This window comes from Aulostomus chinensis, chromosome 9 (genome assembly GCF_037954235.1).
Source record: "Aulostomus chinensis isolate RoL2024-O1b breed Wild chromosome 9, RoL_Achi_v1.0, whole genome shotgun sequence".
Classification (NCBI taxonomy): Eukaryota; Metazoa; Chordata; class Actinopteri; order Syngnathiformes; family Aulostomidae; genus Aulostomus; species Aulostomus chinensis.
In genome coordinates, this window is record NC_141328.1 from 13,566,354 (window position 1) to 13,587,672 (window position 21,319).

Genomic DNA, 21,319 nt, shown 5'->3' on the forward strand with positions numbered 1-21,319 from the left:
AGTGTGTTGACACCAAGATACCTTTCTGCCAAAGACCCCTCATATACTCCTGGAACGTAATGGGATATGGTGAACCTTATTTAATGGGAACAGATTGAAAAAGAATCAATCGGAAATGACTGGAGCAGTTGATAAGCATCATATCAATATGGGAACCAATGATTTCAGCAGTCAGCAAAAACATCCCAATGAAAAGCAGATCTGTCATGCAGACATTAAGTGCGTGTCTGTGTCAAGGAAGTATCACCGATACATTTGAAGGCTCAACAAAGTCTGTACAGAACAGCTGGGGATTCTCCTCCTTTGAGGGCAAAGTCACTCATGAGACAACCCCAAAGAGAAGCACTTGTGAACACAAAAATCAGCAGTGTCTCCATTTGAGGTGATCTAAATGTTGACCGTCATGTTTGCTCTCTCACCTCGTGTGAAATTTCGTCAGGCAAAACCACCCCAACAAGTAGCACTTACTTAATGCAACAATAAAGTCAATGCTCTTATTAGGGTCATAATGATGACTTCATGACATGATGTCAAAGCAGACTCCTGGACAGAATGCACGAACATGTTGGATCTTTTCTGAACAATATCTTCAAGGATGGTTGGGATTTCATACATACACAACCAGCCAGGATGGAGCGCTTTGTGTTTTGAGTACACAAGCAAGTGTTTGTATCCGTCCATTCCTTCTTTCAGCCTGTATTGTCAAAATTTCATCTGCAAATTGACTTGTCTTGACTCGAATAACTCGCAACTTGAGACAACCCCAAAGAGAAGCACTTGTGAGTGTCTGAATCAATAGTGTTTCCATTTGAGGTCATCTAAATGTGCCCAAAAACAAATATTTCTGCAACAATAAAGTCAATGTTCTTCTTAGGTTCATAATGATGACTTCATGATCTCAAAGCAGAATCCTGGACGGAATGGGAGAACATGTTGGATCCTTTCTCATGTCAATAAAATGTGTCCTCCACAGCCATCTCCAGCAACAACCACTTACTGACTTAAAGAGTCAAGTCCTTATTTAAGTTAGGGGTGGGACTTCCATCAAATAACTAGTCTGGGTTATCCTTAAGATTAATTTTCATTTGTCCTCATATATCTTTGATTAGGCTTTCGCTTCATTGGTCTGCAAAATTACCCCAACAAGTAGCACTTACTGCAATCGCACCCAAAGTCAGTGCTAACTTTACTCATTTAGCCAGTTCCACTGAACATGTGCATTGACACTGCTTAGGTTTGTCTTCGTGCCGAAGAACTCACAACCAAGACGACCCCAAAGAGAAGCACTTTTTAAGTCGACAATCATTAGATCTTTGATCTGGGGTTTCCCGATCGTGAGTTAAGTAATACCAACGTTAACGCAAGATAAAATAGAAAAAAGCAGATAACTGGAAAATGTCTACGAATTTATTTTGTGCCTATTGTCAATCGGAACTGCCCCAACTAGAAGCACTTACTGATTTTAAACAGTCAAGTCGATGCAACTGTTAGGGTAATTCCAAAATCCGTGAAAAAAAAGACACACAGATCTTTATCAGCCTAGAAACCTCTTATGGATATTGGAACCCATGGTTTCAGCAGTCAGCAGAAATATCCACAAAGAAAAACACTGATGTCATTCAGAAATCAAGTGAGTGCCTCTCTATGAGCTCTATTTCTCCGTTCGTTAAATGGCCAGCTAAATCCATCCAATGGGGTTCCAGGGTCTCCTCTTTTGAAAAAAAAGGCACTCATGATACAACCCCAAAGAGAAGCACTTGTGAACACAAAACTCAGCAGTGTCTCTAATGTTGACCGGCATGTTTGCTCTCTCACCTCGTGTTAAATTTCGTCAGGCAAAACCACCCCAACAAGTAGCACTTACTTAAAGCAACAATAAAGTCAATGCTCTTATTAGGGTCATAATGATGACTTCATGACATGATGTCAAAGCAGAATCCATGAAAGAATGCAGGAACTTCTTGGATCTTTTCGAAAGAATATCTTCAAGGATTGTTGGGATTTCATACACATACAACCAGCCAGGATGGAGCGCTTTGTGTTTTTAGTCCACAAGCAAGTGTTTGTATCCGTCCATTCCTTCTTTCAGCCTGTATTGTCAAAATTTGATCTGCAAATCATCTTGTCTTGATTGGAATAACTCGCAACTGAGACAACCCCAAAGAGAAGCACTTGTGAGTATGTGCATCACTAGTGTTTCCATTTGAGGTTATCTAAATGTGCCAACAAACAAATGTTTCTTCTCATACGGTCTGTCAAATGCGTCCTTCATCACCAACAACCATAAATGTGGCTTTCCCCCCCCCCAAAAAAAGCTATTAACTTAAAGAGACAAGCCCTTATTTAAGTTAGGAGTGGGACTTCCATCAAAACACCAGTCTTGGTTATCCTCAAGATTAATTTTCATTTGTCCTCATATATCTTTGATAAGGCTTTCGCTTCATTGGTCTGCAAAATTACCCCAACAAGTAGCACTTACTGCAATAGCACCTCAAGTCAGTGCTAACATTAGGGTCATTTTGGTTACAACTTTACTTATTTAGCCAGTTCCACGGAACATGTACATTGATACTGCTTAGGTTTGTCTGTGTGCCGAAGAACTCACAACCAAGACGACCCCAAAGAGAAGCACTTTTGAATTTGACAATCATTGGTACTTTGATTTGAGGTTATCTGAGTGTGAGTTGTTTACACAGCATTCAATATTACAAAAGTTAAATTACAGCTCAGTCCGGTAAAGTGCCAAGTCAATGCTAAATTTGGATGGGTATACCTTGGCAATTATCTGCCTTCTTCCCTCCTGTCGATCACTTCAGTCTTGTGGCGAATCCTTCCTTCGTATCCTGCGATTTCCCGTGCCAGCAATGTAAACTGTGAGTCCGGCACCAAATGTGCTTATTATAATGCAGACTTACAGCCCTTTCACTGTACTCCTCCACCTCCTTCTTCTGGAAGTTTCAACGATCTTGACGATGGCCGCCAAAGCATCACACTCGCTTCTGATGAAACGACTGTCATCACTGCTCATTCTCACCAGACTTTCCACTTACTCTGAATGCCACATTTGTATGCAAGGAGTTTGCTCAAACACGTTACCACCTGGTGGCTGCCGATGACAACTGAATCAAGAGAGCTGGAAAGGAGTGCATTGATGAAGAATTAGACCAGTGTGTTGACACCAAGATACCTTTCTGCCAAAGACCCCTCATATTCTCCTGGAACGTAATGGGATATGGTGAACCTTATTTAATGGGAACAGATTGAAAAAGAATCAATCGGAACTGACTGGAGCAGTTGATAAGCATCATATCAATATGGGAACCAATGATTTCAGCAGTCAGCAAAAACATCCCAATGAAAAGCAGATCTGTCATGCAGACATTAAGTGCGTGTCTGTGTCAAGGAAGTATCACCGATACATTTGAAGGCTCAGCAAAGTCTGTAAAGAAGAGCTGGGGATTCTCCTCCTTTGAGGACAAAGTCACTCATGAGACAACCCCAAAGAGAAGCACTTGTGAACACAAAAATCAGCAGTGTCTCCATTTGAGGTGATCTAAATGTTGACCGTCATGTTTGCTCTCTCACCTCGTGTGAAATTTCGTCAGGCAAAACCACCCCAACAAGTAGCACTTACTTAAAGCAACAATAAAGTCAATGCTCTTATTAGGGTCATAATGATGACTTCATGACATGATGTCAAAGCAGAATCCTGGACAGAATGCAGGAACTTCTTGGATCTTTTCGAAAGAATATCTTCAAGGATTGTTGGGATTTCATACACATACAACCAGCCAGGATGGAGCGCTTTGTGTTTTTAGTCCAGAAGCAAGTGTTTGTATCCGTCCATTCCTTCTTTCAGCCTGTATTGTCAAAATTTGATCTGCAAATCGTCTTGTCTTGACTCGAATAACTCGCAACTTGAGACAACCCCAAAGAGAAGCACTTGTGAGTGTCTGAATCACTAGTGTTTCCATTTGAGGTCATCTAAATGTGCCCAAAAACAAATATTTCTGTAACAATAAAGTCAATGCTCTTCTTAGGTTCATAATGATGACTTCATGATCTCAAAGCAGAATCCTGGACGGAATGGGAGAACATGTTGGATCTTTTCTCATGTCAGTAAAATGTGTCCTCCACAGCCATCTCCAGCAACAACCACTTACTGACTTCAAGAGTCAAGTCCTTATTTAAATTAGGGGTGGGACTTCCATCAAATAACTAGTCTTGGTTATCCTCAAGATTAATTTTTATTTGTCCTCATATATCTTTGATAAGGCTTTCGCTTCATTGGTCTGCAAAATTACCCCAACAAGAAGCACTTTCTGCAATCGCACCACAAGTCAGTGCTAACATTTGGGTCATTTTGGTTACAACTTCACTCATTTAGCCAGTTCCACGGAACATGTGCATTGATACTGCTAAGGTTTGTCTTCGTGCCGAAGAACTCACAACCAAGACGACCCCAAAGAGAAGCACTTTTTAAGTCGACAATCATTAGATCTTTGATTTGGGGTTTCCCGATCGTGAGTTAAGTAATACCAACGTTAACGCAAGATAAAATAGAAAAAAGCAGATAACTGGAAAATGTCTCCGAATTTATTTTGAGCCTATTGTCAATCGGAACTGCCCCAACTAGAAGCACTTACTGATTTTAAACAGTCAAGTCGATGCAACTGTTAGGGTAATTCCAAAATCCGTGAAAAAAAAGACACACAGATCTTTATCAGCCTAGAAACCTCTTATGGATATTGGAACCCATGGTTTCAGCAGTCAGCAGAAATATCCACAAAGAAAAACACTGATGTCATTCAGAAATCAAGTGAGTGCCTCTCTATGAGCTCTATTTCTCGGTTCGTTAAATGGCCAGCTAAATCCATCCAGTGGGGTTCCAGGGTCTCCTCATTTGAAAAAAAAGGCACTCATAATACAACCCCAAAGAGAAGCACTTGTGAACACAAAACTCAGCAGTGTCTCTAATGTTGACCGGCATGTTTGCTCTCTCACCTCGTGTGAAATTTCGTCAGGCAAAACCACCCCAACAAGTAGCACTTACTTAATGACTTCATGACATGATGTCAAAGCAGAATCCATGAAAGAATGCAGGAACTTCTTGGATCTTTTCGAAAGAATATCTTCAAGGATTGTTGGGATTTCATACACATACAACCAGCCAGGATGGAGCGCTTTGTGTTTTTAGTCCACAAGCAAGTGTTTGTATCTATCCATTCCTTCTTTCAGCCTGTATTGTCAAAATTTGATCTGCAAATCATCTTGTCTTGATTGGAATAACTCGCAACTGAGACAACCCCAAAGAGAAGCACTTGTGAGTATGTGCATCACTAGTGTTTCCATTTGAGGTTATCTAAATGTGCCAACAAACAAATGTTTCTTCTCATACGGTCTGTTAAATGCGTCCTTCATCACCAACAACCATAAATGCGGCTCCCCCCCCCCAAAAAAAAAAACAGCTATTAACTTAAACAGTCAAGCCCTTATTTAAGTTAGGAGTGGGACTTCCATCAAAACACCAGTCTTGGTTATCCTCAAGATTAATTTTCATTTGTCCTCATATATCTTTGATAAGGCTTTCGCTTCATTGGTCTGCAAAATTACCCCAACAAGTAGCACTTACTGCAATAGCACCTCAAGTCAGTGCTAACATTAGGGTCATTTTGGTTACAACTTTACTCATTTAGCCAGTTCCACGGAACATGTACATCGATACTGCTTAGGTTTGTCTGTGTGCCGAAGAACTCACAACCAAGACGACCCCAAAGAGAAGCACTTTTGAATTTGACAATCATTGGTACTTTGATTTGAGGTTATCTGAGTGTGAGTTGTTTACACAGTATTCAATATTACAAAAGTTAAATTACAGCTCAGTCCGGTAAAGTGCCAAGTCAATGCTAAATTTGGATGGGTATACCTTTGCAATTATCTACCTTTTTTTCTTCCTGTCGATCACTTCAGTCTTGTGGCGAATCCTTCCTTCGTATCCCGCGATTTCCCGTGCCAGCAATGTAAACTGTGAGTCCGGTACCAACTGTGCTTCTTATAATGCAGACTTACAGCCCTTTCACTGTACTCCTCCACCTCCTTCTTCTGGAAGTTTCAACGATCTTGACGATGGCCGCCAAAGCATCACACTCGCTTCTGATGAAACGACTGTCGTCACTGCTCATTCTCACCAGACTTTCCACTTACTCTGAATGCCACATTTGTATGCAAAGAGTTTGCTCAAACACGCTACCACCTGGTGTCTGCCGATGACAACTGAATCAAGAGAGCTGGAAAGGAGTGCATTGATGAAGAATTAGACCAGTCTGTTGACACCAAGATACCTTTCTGCCAAAGACCCCTCATATACTCCTGGAACGTAATGGGATATGGTGAACCTTATTTAATGGGAACAGATTGAAAAAGAATCAATTGGAACTGACTGGAGCAGTTGATAAGCATCATATCAATATGGGAACCAATGATTTCAGCCGTCAGCAAAAACATCCCAATGAAAAGCAGATCTGTCATTCAGACGTTAAGTGCGTGTCTCTGTCAAGGAAGTATCACCGATACATTTGAAAGCTCAGCAAAGTCTGTACAGAAGAGCTGGGGATTCTCCTCCTTTGAGGACAAAGTCACTCATGAGACAACCCCAAAGAGAAGCACTTGTGAACACAAAAATCAGCAGTGTCTCCATTTGAGGTGATCTAAATGTTGACCGTCATGTTGGCTCTCTCACCTCCTGTCAAATTTCGTCAGGCAAAACCACCCCAACAAGTAGCACTTACTTAAAGCAACAATAAAGTCAATGCTCTTATTAGGGTCATAATGATGACTTCATGACATGATGTCAAAGCAGACTCCTGGACAGAATGCACGAACATGTTGGATCTTTTCTGAACAATATCTTCAAGGATGGTTGGGATTTCATACATACACAACCAGCCAGGATGGAGCGCTTTGTGTTTTGAGTACACAAGCAAGTGTTTGTATCCGTCCATTCCTTCTTTCAGCCTGTATTGTCAAAATTTCATCTGCAAATTGACTTGTCTTGACTCGAATAACTCGCAACTTGAGACAACCCCAAAGAGAAGCACTTGTGAGTGTCTGAATCACTAGTGTTTCCATTTGAGGTCATCTAAATGTGCCCAAAAACAAATATTTCTGCAACAATAAAGTCAATGCTCTTCTTAGGTTCATAATGATGACTTCATGATCTCAAAGCAGAATCCTGGACGGAATGGGAGAACATGTTGGATCCTTTCTCATGTCAGTAAAATGTGTCCTCCACAGCCATCTCCAGCAACAACCACTTACTGACTTAAAGAGTCAAGTCCTTATTTAAGTTAGGGGTGGGACTTCCATCAAATAACTAGTCTTGGTTATCCTAAAGATTAATTTTCATTTGTCCTCATATATCTTTGATAAGGCTTTCGCTTCATTGGTCTGCAAAATTTCCCCAACAAGTAGCACTTACTGCAATCGCACCTCAAGTCAGTGCTAACATTAGGGTCATTTTGGTTACAACTTCACTCATTTAGCCAGTTCCACGGAACATGTGCATTGATACTGCTTAGGTTTGTGTTCGTGCCAAAGAACTCACAACCAAGACGACCCCAAAGAGAAGCACTTTTTAAGTCGACAATCATTCGATCTTTGATTTGGGGTTTCCCGAACGTGAGTTAAGTAATACCAACGTTAACGCAAGATAAAATAGAAAAAAGCAGATAACTGGAAAATGTCTCCGAATTTATTTTGTGCCTATTGTCAATCGGAACTGCCCCAACTAGAAGCACTTACTGATTTTAAACAGTCAAGTCGATGCAACTGTTAGGGTAATTCCAAAATCCGTGAAAAAAAAGACACACAGATCTTTATCAGCCTAGAAACCTCTTATGGATATTGGAACCCATGGTTTCAGCAGTCAGCAGAAATATCCACAAAGAAAAACACTGATGTCATTCAGAAATCAAGTGAGTGCCTCTCTATGAGCTCTATTTCTTGGTTCGTGAAATGGCCAGCTAAATCCATCCAGTGGGGTTCCAGGGTCTCCTCTTTTGAAAAAAAAAGGATCTCATGATACAACCGCAAAGAGAAGCACTTGTGAACACAAAACTCAGCAGTGTCTCTAATGTTGACCGGCATGTTTGCTCTCTCACCTCGTGTGAAATTTCGTCAGGCAAAACCACCCCAACAAGTAGCACTTACTTAAAGCAACAATAAAGTCAATGCTCTTATTAGGGTCATAATGATGACTTCATGACATGATGTCAAAGCAGAATCCTGGACAGAATGCAGGAACTTCTTGGATCTTTTCGAAAGAATATCTTCAAGGATTGTTGGGATTTCATACACATACAACCAGCCATGATGGAGCGCTTTGTGTTTTTAGTCCAGAAGCAAGTGTTTGTATCCGTCCATTCCTTCTTTCAGCCTGTATTGTCAAAATTTGATCTGCAAATCGTCTTGTCTTGACTCGAATAACTCGCAACTTGAGACAACCCCAAAGAGAAGCACTTGTGAGTGTCTGAATCACTAGTGTTTCCATTTGAGGTCATCTAAATGTGCCCAAAAACAAATATTTCTGTAACAATAAAGTCAATGCTCTTCTTAGGTTCATAATGATGACTTCATGATCTCAAAGCAGAATCCTGGACGGAATGGGAGAACATGTTGGATCTTTTCTCATGTCAGTAAAATGTGTCCTCCACAGCCATCTCCAGCAACAACCACTTACTGACTTAAAGAGTCAAGTCCTTATTTAAGTTAGGGGTGGGACTTCCATCAAATAACTAGTCTGGGTTATCCTAAAGATTAATTTTCATTTGTCCTCATATATCTTTGATTAGGCTTTCGCTTCATTGGCCTGCAAAATTACCCCAACAAGTAGCACTTACTGCAATCGCACCCCAAGTCAGTGCTAACTTTACTCATTTAGCCAGTTCCACTGAACATGTGCATTGACACTGCTTAGGTTTGTCTTCGTGCCGAAGAACTCACAACCAAGACGACCCCAAAGAGAAGCACTTTTTAAGTCGACAATCATTAGATCTTTGATTTGGGGTTTCCCGATCGTGAGTTAAGTAATACCCACATTAACACAAGATAAAATAGAAAAAAGCAGATAACTGGAAAATGTCTCCGAATTTATTTTGAGCCTATTGTCAATCGGAACTGCCCCAACTAGAAGCACTTACTGATTTTAAACAGTCAAGTCGATGCAACTGTTAGGGTAATTCCAAAATCCATGAAAAAAAAGACACACAGATCTTTATCAGCCTAGAAACCTCTTATGGATATTGGAACCCATGGTTTCAGCAGTCAGCAGAAATATCCACAAAGAAAAACACTGATGTCATTCAGAAATCAAGTGAGTGCCTCTCTATGAGCTCTATTTCTCGGTTCGTTAAATGGCCAGCTAAATCCATCCAGTGGGGTTCCAGGGTCTCCTCATTTGAAAAAAAAGGCACTCATGATACAACCCCAAAGAGAAGCACTTGTGAACACAAAACTCAGCAGTGTCTCTAATGTTGACCGGCATGTTTGCTCTCTCACCTCGTGTGAAATTTCGTCAGGCAAAACCACCCCAACAAGTAGCACTTACTTAAAGCAACAATAAAGTCAATGCTCTTATTAGGGTCATAATGATGACTTCATGACATGATGTCAAAGCAGAATCCATGAAAGAATGCAGGAACTTCTTGGATCTTTTCGAAAGAATATCTTCAAGGATTGTTGGGATTTCATACACATACAACCAGCCAGGATGGAGCGCTTAGTGTTTTTAGTCCACACGCAAGTGTTTGTATCTATCCCTTCCTTCTTTCAGCCTGTATTGTCAAAATTTGATCTGCAAATCGTCTTGTCTTGATTGGAATAACTCGCAACTGAGACAACCCCGAAGAGAAGCACTTGTGAGTATGTGCATCACTAGTGTTTCCATTTGAGGTCATCTAAATGTGCAAACAAACAAATGTTTCTTCTCATACGGTCTTTTAAATGCGTCCTTCATCACCAACAACCATAAATGCGGCTTTCCCCAAAAATAAACCAGCTATTAACTTGAAGAGTAAAGCCCTTATTTAAGTTAGGCGTGTGACTTCCATCAAAACACCAGTCTTGGTTATCCTCAAGATTAATTTTCATTTGTCCTCATAGATCTTTGATAAGGCTTTCGCTTCATTGGTCTGCAAAATTACCCCAACAAGTAGCACTTACTGCAATAGCACCTCAAGTCAGTGCTAACATTAGGGTCATTTTGGTTACAACTTTACTCATTTAGCCAGTTCCACGGAACATGTACATTGATACTGCTTAGGTTTGTCTGTGTGCCGAAGAACTCACAACCAAGACGACCCCAAAGAGAAGCACTTTTGAATTTGACAATCATTGGTACTTTGATTTGAGGTTATCTGAGTGTGAGTTGTTTACACAGTATTCAATATTAAAAAAGCTAAATTCCAACTCAGTCCGGTAAAGTGCCAAGTCAATGCTAAATTTGGATGGGTATACCTTTGCAATTATCTACCTTCTTTCCTCCTGTCGATCACTTCAGTCTTGTGGCGAATCCTTCCTTCGTATCCTGCGATTTCCCGTGCCAGCAATGGAAACTGTGAGTCCGGCACCAACTGTGCTTCTTATAATGCAGACTAACAGCCCTTTCACTGTACCCCTCCACCTCCTTCTTCTGGAAGTTTCAACGATCTTGACGATTGCCGCCAAAGCATCACACTCGCTTCTGATGAAACGACTGTCGTCACTGCTCATTCTCACCAGACTTTTCACTTACTTTGAATGCCACATTTGTATGCAAAGACTTTGCTCAAACACGTTACCACCTGGTGGCTGCCGATGACAACTGAATCAAGACTGGAAAGGAGTTAATTGATGAAGAATTAGACCAGTGTGTTGACACCAAGATACCTTTCTGCCAAAGACCCCTCATATTCTCCTGGAACGTAATGGGATATGGTGAACCTTATTTAATGGGAACAGATTGAAAAAGAATCAATCGGAACTGACTGGAGCAGTTGATAAGCATCATATCAATATGGGAACCAATGATTTCAGCAGTCAGCAAAAACATCCCAATGAAAAGCAGATCTGTCATGCAGACATTAAGTGCGTGTCTGTGTCAAGGAAGTATCACCGATACATTTGAAGGCTCAGCAAAGTCTGTAAAGAAGAGCTGGGGATTCTCCTCCTTTGAGGACAAAGTCACTCATGAGACAACCCCAAAGAGAAGCACTTGTGAACACAAAAATCAGCAGTGTCTCCATTTGAGGTGATCTAAATGTTGACCGTCATGTTTGCTCTCTCACCTCGTGTGAAATTTCGTCAGGCAAAACCACCCCAACAAGTAGCACTTACTTAAAGCAACAATAAAGTCAATGCTCTTATTAGGGTCATAATGATGACTTCATGACATGATGTCAAAGCAGACTCCTGGACAGAATGCACGAACATGTTGGATCTTTTCTGAACAATATCTTCAAGGATGGTTGGGATTTCATACATACACAACCAGCCAGGATGGAGCGCTTTGTGTTTTGAGTACACAAGCAAGTGTTTGTATCCGTCCATTCCTTCTTTCAGCCTGTATTGTCAAAATTTCATCTGCAAATTGACTTGTCTTGACTCGAATAACTCGCAACTTGAGACAACCCCAAAGAGAAGCACTTGTGAGTGTCTGAATCACTAGTGTTTCCATTTGAGGTCATCTAAATGTGCCCAAAAACAAATATTTCTGCAACAATAAAGTCAATGCTCTTCTTAGGTTCATAATGATGACTTCATGATCTCAAAGCAGAATCCTGGACGGAATGGGAGAACATGTTGGATCCTTTCTCATGTCAGTAAAATGTGTCCTCCACAGCCATCTCCAGCAACAACCACTTACTGACTTAAAGAGTCAAGTCCTTATTTAAGTTAGGGGTGGGACTTCCATCAAATAACTAGTCTTGGTTATCCTAAAGATTAATTTTCATTTGTCCTCATATATCTTTGATAAGGCTTTCGCTTCATTGGTCTGCAAAATTTCCCCAACAAGTAGCACTTACTGCAATCGCACCTCAAGTCAGTGCTAACATTAGGGTCATTTTGGTTACAACTTCACTCATTTAGCCAGTTCCACGGAACATGTGCATTGATACTGCTTAGGTTTGTGTTCGTGCCAAAGAACTCACAACCAAGACGACCCCAAAGAGAAGCACTTTTTAAGTCGACAATCATTCGATCTTTGATTTGGGGTTTCCCGAACGTGAGTTAAGTAATACCAACGTTAACGCAAGATAAAATAGAAAAAAGCAGATAACTGGAAAATGTCTCCGAATTTATTTTGTGCCTATTGTCAATCGGAACTGCCCCAACTAGAAGCACTTACTGATTTTAAACAGTCAAGTCGATGCAACTGTTAGGGTAATTCCAAAATCCGTGAAAAAAAAGACACACAGATCTTTATCAGCCTAGAAACCTCTTATGGATATTGGAACCCATGGTTTCAGCAGTCAGCAGAAATATCCACAAAGAAAAACACTGATGTCATTCAGAAATCAAGTGAGTGCCTCTCTATGAGCTCTATTTCTCGGTTCGTGAAATGGCCAGCTAAATCCATCCAGTGGGGTTCCAGGGTCTCCTCTTTTGAAAAAAAAAGGATCTCATGATACAACCGCAAAGAGAAGCACTTGTGAACACAAAACTCAGCAGTGTCTCTAATGTTGACCGGCATGTTTGCTCTCTCACCTCGTGTGAAATTTCGTCAGGCAAAACCACCCCAACAAGTAGCACTTACTTAAAGCAACAATAAAGTCAATGCTCTTATTAGGGTCATAATGATGACTTCATGACATGATGTCAAAGCAGAATCCTGGACAGAATGCAGGAACTTCTTGGATCTTTTCGAAAGAATATCTTCAAGGATTGTTGGGATTTCATACACATACAACCAGCCAGGATGGAGCGCTTAGTGTTTTTAGTCCACAAGCAAGTGTTTGTATCTATCCATTCCTTCTTTCAGCCTGTATTTTCACAATTTGATCTGCAAATCCTCTTGTCTTGATTCGAATAACTCGCAACTGAGACAACCCCAAAGAGAAGCACTTGTGAGTATGTGCATCACTAGTGTCTCCATTTGAGGTCATCTAAATGTGCAAACAAACAAATGTTTCTTCTCATACTGTCTGTTAAATGCGTCCTTCATCACCAACAACCATAAATGCGGCTTTCCCCAAAAATAAACAAGCTATTAACTTAAAGAGTCAAGCCCTTATTTAAGTTAGGCGTGTGATTTCCATCAAAACACCAGTCTTGGTTATCCTCAAGATTAATTTTCATTTGTCCTCATATATCTTTTATAAAGAAAGGCCGTCGTTCATTGGTCTGCAAAATTACCCCAAATAGTAGCACTTACTTCATGCAACAATAAAGTCAATGCTCTTATTAGGGTCATAATGATGACTTCATGACATGATGTCAAAGCAGAATCCTGGACAGAATGCAGGAACTTCTTGGATCTTTTCGAAAGAATATCTTCAAGGATTGTTGGGATTTCATACACATACAACCAGCCAGGATGGAGCGCATAGTGTTTTTAGTCCACAAGCAAGTGTTTGTATCTATCCATTCCTTCTTTCAGCCTGTATTGTCAAAATTTAATCTGCAAATCATCTTGTCTTGATTGGAATAACTCGCAACTGAGACAACCCCAAAGAGAAGCACTTGTGAGTTTGTGCATCACTAGTGTCTCCATTTGAGGTTATCTAAATGTGCCAACAAACAAATGTTTCTTCTCATACGGTCTGTTAAATGCGTCCTTCATCACCAACAACCATAAGTGCGGCTTTCCCCCCCAAAAAAACAGCTATTAACTTAAAGAGACAAGCCCTTATTTAAGTTAGGAGTGGGACTTCCATCAAAACACCAGTCTTGGTTATCCTCAAGATTAATTTTCATTTGTCCTCATATATCTTTGATAAGGCTTTCGCTTCATTGGTCTGCAAAATTACCCCAACAAGTAGCACTTACTGCAATAGCACCTCAAGTCAGTGCTAACATTAGGGTCATTTTGGTTACAACTTTACTCATTTAGCCAGTTCCACGGAACATGTACATTGATACTGCTTAGGTTTGTCTGTGTGCCGAAGAACTCACAACCAAGACGACCCCAAAGAGAAGCACTTTTGAATTTGACAATCATTGGTACTTTGATTTGCGGTTATCTGAGGGTGAGTTGTTTACACAGTATTCAATATTACAAAAGTTAAATTACAGCTCAGTCCGGTAAAGTGCCAAGTCAATGCTAAATTTGGATGGGTATACCTTTGCAATTATCTACCTTCTTTCCTCCTGTCGATCACTTCAGTCTTGTGGCGAATCCTTCCTTCGTATCCTGCGATTTCCCGTGCCAGCAATGGAAACTGTGAGTCCGGCACCAACTGTGCTTCTTATAATGCAGACTAACAGCCCTTTCACTGTACCCCTCCACCTCCTTCTTCTGGAAGTTTCAACGATCTTGACGATGGCCGCCAAAGCATCACACTCGCTTCTGATGAAACGACTGTCGTCACTGCTCATTCTCACCAGACTTTTCACTTACTTTGAATGCCACATTTGTATGCAAAGACTTTGCTCAAACACGTTACCACCTGGTGGCTGCCGATGACAACTGAATCAAGACTGGAAAGGAGTTAATTGATGAAGAATTAGACCAGCGTGTTGACACCAAGATACCTTTCTGCCAAAGACCCCTCATATACTCCTGGAACGTAATGGGATATGGTGAACCTTATTTAATGGGAACAGATTGAAAATGAAACAATTAGAACTGACTGGAGCAGTTGAGAAGCATCATATCAATATGGGAACCAATGATTTCAGCAGTCAGCAAAAACATCCCAATGAAAAGCACATCCGTCATGCAGACATTAAGTGTGGGTCTCTGTCAAGGAAGTATCACCGATACATTTGAAGGCTCAGCAAAGTCTATACAGAAGAGCTGGGGATTCTCCTCCTTTGAGGACAAAGTCACTCATGAGACAACCCCAGAGAGAAGCCCTTGTGAACACAAAAATCAGCAGTGTCTCCATTTGAGGTGATCTAAATGTTGACCGTCATGTTTGCTCTCTCACCTCGTGTGAAATTTCGTCAGGCAAAACCACCCCAACAACTAGCACTTACTTAATGCAACAATAAAGTCAATGCTCTTATTAGGGTCATAATGATGACTTCATGACATGATGTCAAAGCAGACTCCTGGACAGAATGCACGAACATGTTGGATCTTTTCTGAACAATATCTTCAAGGATGGTAGGGATTTCATACATACACAACCAGCCAGGATGGAGCGCTTTGTGTTTTGAGTGCACAAGCAAGTGTTTGTATCCGTCCATTCCTTCTTTCAGCCTGTATTGTCAAAATTTCATCTGCAAATTGACTTGTCTTGACTCAAATAACTCGCAACTTGAGACAACCCCAAAGAGAAGCACTTGTGAGTGTCTGAATCACTAGTGTTTCCATTTGAGGTCATCTAAATGTGCCCAAAAACAAATATTTCTGCAACAATAAAGTCAATGCTCTTCTTAGGTTCATAATGATGACTTCATGATCTCAAAGCAGAATCCTGGACGGAATGGGAGAACATGTTGGATCCTTTCTCATGTCAGTAAAATGTGTCCTCCACAGCCATCTCCAGCAACAACCACTTACTGACTTAAAGAGTCAAGTCCTTATTTAAGTTAGGGGTGGGACTTCCATCAAATAACTAGTCTTGGTTATCCTAAAGATTAATTTTCATTTGTCCTCATATATCTTTGATAAGGCTTTCGCTTCATTGGTCTGCAAAATTTCTCCAACAAGTAGCACTTACTGCAATCGCACCTCAAGTCAGTGCTAACATTAGGGTCATTTTGGTTACAACTTTACTCATTTAGCCAGTTCCACGGAACATGTGCATTGATACTGCTTAGGTTTGTCTTCGTGCCGAAGAACTCACAACCAAGACGACCCCAAAGAGAAGCACTTTTTAAGTCGACAATCATTAGATCTTTGATTTGGGGTTTCCCGATCGTGAGTTAAGTAATACCAACGTTAACGCAAGATAAAATAGAAAAAAGCAGATAACTGGAAAATGTCTCCGAATTTATTTTGTGCCTATTGTCAATCGGAACTGCCCCAACTAGAAGCACTTACTGATTTTAAACAGTCAAGTCGATGCAACTGTTAGGGTAATTCCAAAATCCGTGGAAAAAAAAGACACACAGATCTTTATCAGCCTAGAAACCTCTTATGGATATTGGAACCCATGGTTTCAGCAGTCAGCAGAAATATCCACAAAGAAAAACACTGATGTCATTCAGAAATCAAGTGAGTGCCTCTCTATGAGCTCTATTTCTCGGTACATTAAATTGCCAGCTAAATCCATCCAATGGGGTTCCAGGGTCTCCTCTTTTGAAAAAAAAGGCACTCATGATACAACCCCAAAGAGAAGCACTTGTGAACACAAAACTCAGCAGTGTCTCTAATGTTGACCGGCATGTTTGCTCTCTCACCTCGTGTGAAATTTCGTCAGGCAAAACCACCCCAACAAGTAGCACTTACTTAAAGCAACAATAAAGTCAATGCTCTTATTAGGGTCATAATGATGACTTCATGACATGATGTCAAAGCAGAATCCTGGACAGAATGCAGGAACTTCTTGGATCTTTTCGAAAGAATATCTTCAAGGATTGTTGGGATTTCATACACATACAACCAGCCAGGATGGAGCGCTTAGTGTTTTTAGTCCACAAGCAAGTGTTTGTATCTATCCATTCCTTCTTTCAGCCTGTATTTTCAAAATTTGATCTGCAAATCCTCTTGTCTTGACTCGAATAACTCGCAACTGAGACAACCCCAAAGAGAAGCACTTGTGAGTTTGTGCATCACTAGTGTCTCCATTTGAGGTCATCTAAATGTGCAAACAAACAAATGTTTCTTCTCATACTGTCTGTTAAATGCGTCCTTCATCACCAACAACCATAAATGCGGCTTTCCCCAAAAATAAACCAGCTATTAACTTAAAGAGTCAAGCCCTTATTTAAGTTAGGCGTGTGACTTCCATCAAAACACCAGTCTTGGTTATCCTCAAGATTAATTTTCATTTGTCCTCATATATCTTTTATAAAGAAAGGCCGTCGTTCATTGGTCTGCAAAATTACCCCAACAAGTAGCACTTACTTCATGCAACAATAAAGTCAATGCTCTTATTAGGGTCATAATGATGACTTCATGACATGATGTCAAAGCAGAATCCTGGACAGAATGCAGGAACTTCTTGGATCTTTTCGAAAGAATATCTTCAAGGATTGTTGGGATTTCATACACATACAACCAGCCAGGATGGAGCGCATAGTGTTTTTAGTCCACAAGCAAGTGTTTGTATCTATCCATTCCTTCTTTCAGCCTGTATTGTCAAAATTTAATCTGCAAATCATCTTGTCTTGATTGGAATAACTCGCAACTGAGACAACCCCAAGAGAAGCACTTGTGAGTTTGTGCATCGCTAGTGTCTCCATTTGAGGTTATCTAAATGTGCCAACAAACAAATGTTTCTTCTCATACGGTCTGTTAAATGCGTCCTTCATCACCAACAACCATAAGTGCGGCTTTCCCCCCCCAAAAAACAGCTATTAACTTAAAGAGACAAGCCCTTATTTAAGTTAGGAGTGGGACTTCCATCAAAACACCAGTCTTGGTTATCCTCAAGATTAATTTTCATTTGTCCTCATATATCTTTGATAAGGCTTTCGCTTCATTGGTCTGCAAAATTACCCCAACAAGTAGCACTTACTGCAATAGCACCTCAAGTCAGTGCTAACATTAGGGTCATTTTGGTTACAACTTTACTCATTTAGCCAGTTCCACGGAACATGTACATTGATACTGCTTAGGTTTGTCTGTGTGCCGAAGAACTCACAACCAAGACGACCCCAAAGAGAAGCACTTTTGAATTTGACAATCATTGGTACTTTGATTTGAGGTTATCTGAGTGTGAGTTGTTTACACAGTATTCAATATTACAAAAGTTAAATTACAGCTCAGTCCGGTAAAGTGCCAAGTCAATGCTAAATTTGGATGGGTATACCTTTGCAATTATCTACCTTCTTTCCTCCTGTCGATCACTTCAGTCTTGTGGCGAATCCTTCCTTCGTATCCTGCGATTTCCCGTGCCAGCAATGTAAACTGTGAGTCCGGCACCAACTGTGCTTCTTATAATGCAGACTTACAGCCCTTTCACTGTACTCCTCCACCTCCTTCTTCTGGAAGTTTCAACGATCTTGACGATGGCCGGCAAAGCATCACACTCGCTTCTGATGAAACGACTGTCGTCACTGCTCATTCTCACCAGACTTTTCACTTACTCTGAATGCCACATTTGTATGCAAAGAGTTTGCTCAAACACGTTACCACCTGGTGGCTGCCGATGACAACTGAATCAAGAGAGCTGGAAAGGAGTGCATTGATGAAGAATTAGACCAGTGTGTTGACACCAAGATACCTTTCTGCCAAAGACCCCTCATATACTCCTGGAACGTAATGGGATATGGTGAACCTTATTTAATGGGAACAGATTGAAAAAGAATCAATCGGAACTGACTGGAGCAGTTGAGAAGCATCATATCAATATGGGAACCAATGATTTCAGCAGTCAGCAAAAACATCCCAATGAAAAGCAGATCTGTCATTCAGACGTTAAGTGCGTGTCTCTGTCAAGGAAGTATCACCGATACATTTGAAGGCTCAACAAAGTCTGTACAGAAGAGCTGGGGATTCTCCTCCTTTGAGGACAAAGTCACTCATGAGACAACCCCAAAGAGAAGCACTTGTGAACACAAAAATCAGCAGTGTCTCCATTTGAGGTGATCTAAATGTTGACCGTCATGTTTGCTCTCTCACCTCGTGTGAAATTTCGTCAGGCAAAACCACCCCAACAAGTAGCACTTACTTAATGCAACAATAAAGTCAATGCTCTTATTAGGGTCATAATGATGACTTCATGACATGATGTCAAAGCAGACTCCTGGACAGAATGCACGAACATGTTGGATCTTTTCTTAACAATATCTTCAAGGATGGTTCGGATTTCATACATACACAACCAGCCAGGATGGAGCGCTTTGTGTTTTGAGTACACAAGCAAGTGTTTGTATCCGTCCATTCCTTCTTTCAGCCGATTATTGTCAAAATTTCATCTGCAAATTGACTTGTCTTGACTCGAATAACTCGCAACTTGAGACAACCCCAAAGAGAAGCACTTGTGAGTGTCTGAATCAATAGTGTTTCCATTTGAGGTCATCTAAATGTGCCCAAAAACAAATATTTCTGCAACAATAAAGTCAATGTTCTTCTTAGGTTCATAATGATGACTTCATGATCTCAAAGCAGAATCCTGGACGGAATGGGAGAACATGTTGGATCCTTTCTCATGTCAGTAAAATGTGTCCTCCACAGCCATCTCCAGCAACAACCACTTACTGACTTAAAGAGTCAAGTCCTTATTTAAGTTAGGGGTGGGACTTCCATCAAATAACTAGTCTGGGTTATCCTAAAGATTAATTTTCATTTGTCCTCATATATCTTTGATTAGGCTTTCGCTTCATTGGTCTGCAAAATTACCCCAACAAGTAGCACTTACTGCAATCGCACCCCAAGTCAGTGCTAACTTTACTCATTTAGCCAGTTCCACTGAACATGTGCATTGACACTGCTTAGGTTTGTCTTCGTGCCGAAGAACTCACAACCAAGACGACCCCAAAGAGAAGCACTTTTTAAGTCGACAATCATTAGATCTTTGATCTGGGGTTTCCCGATCGTGAGTTAAGTAATACCAACGTTAACGCAAGATAAAATAGAAAAAAGCAGATAACTGGAAAATGTCTCCGAATTTATTTTGTGCCTATTGTCAATTAGAACTGCCCCAACTAGAAGCACTTACTGATTTTAAACAGTCAAGTCGATGCAACTGTTAGGGTAATTCCAAAATCCGTGAAAAAAAAGACACACAGATCTTTATCAGCCTAGAAACCTCTTATGGATATTGGAACCCATGGTTTCAGCAGTCAGCAGAAATATCCACAAAGAAAAACACTGATGTCATTCAGAAATCAAGTGAGTGCCTCTCTATGAGCTCTATTTCTCGGTTCGTTAAATGGCCAGCTAAATCCATCCAGTGGGGTTCCAGGGTCTCCTCATTTGAAAAAAAAGGCACTCATGATACAACCCCAAAGAGAAGCACTTGTGAACACAAAACTCAGCAGTGTCTCTAATGTTGACCGGCATGTTTGCTCTCTCACCTCGTGTGAAATTTCGTCAGGCAAAACCACCCCAACAAGTAGCACTTACTTAAAGCAACAATAAAGTCAATGCTCTTATTAGGGTCATAATGATGACTTCATGACATGATGTCAAAGCAGAATCCTGGACAGAATGCAGGAACTTCTTGGATCTTTTCGAAAGAATATCTTCAAGGATTGTTGGAATTTCATACACATACAACCAGCCAGGATGGAGCGCTTAGTGTTTTTAGTCCACAAGCAAGTGTTTGTATCTATCCATTCCTTCTTTCAGCCTGTATTTTCACAATTTGATCTGCAAATCCTCTTGTCTTGATTCGAATAACTCGCAACTGAGACAACCCCAAAGAGAAGCACTTGTGAGTATGTGCATCACTAGTGTCTCCATTTGAGGTCATCTAAATGTGCAAACAAACAAATGTTTCTTCTCATACTGTCTGTTAAATGCGTCCTTCATCACCAACAACCATAAATGCGGCTTTCCCCAAAAATAAACCAGCTATTAACTTGAAGAGTAAAGCCCTTATTTAAGTTAGGCGTGTGACTTCCATCAAAACACCAGTCTTGGTTATCCTCAAGATTAATTTTCATTTGTCCTCATATATCTTTGATAAGGCTTTCGCTTCATTGGTCTGCAAAATTACCCCAACAAGTAGCACTTACTGCAATAGCACCTCAAGTCAGTGCTAACATTAGGGTCATTTTGGTTACAACTTTACTCATTTAGCCAGTTCCACGGAACATGTACATTGATACTGCTTAGGTTTGTCTCTGTGCCGAAGAACTCACAACCAAGACGACCCCAAAGAGAAGCACTTTTGAATTTGACAATCATTGGTACTTTGATTTGAGGTTATCTGAGTGTGAGTTGTTTACACAGTATTCAATATTACAAAAGCTAAATTCCAACTCAGTCCGGTAAAGTGCCAAGTCAATGCTAAATTTGGATGGGTATACCTTTGCAATTATCTACCTTCTTTCCTCCTGTCGA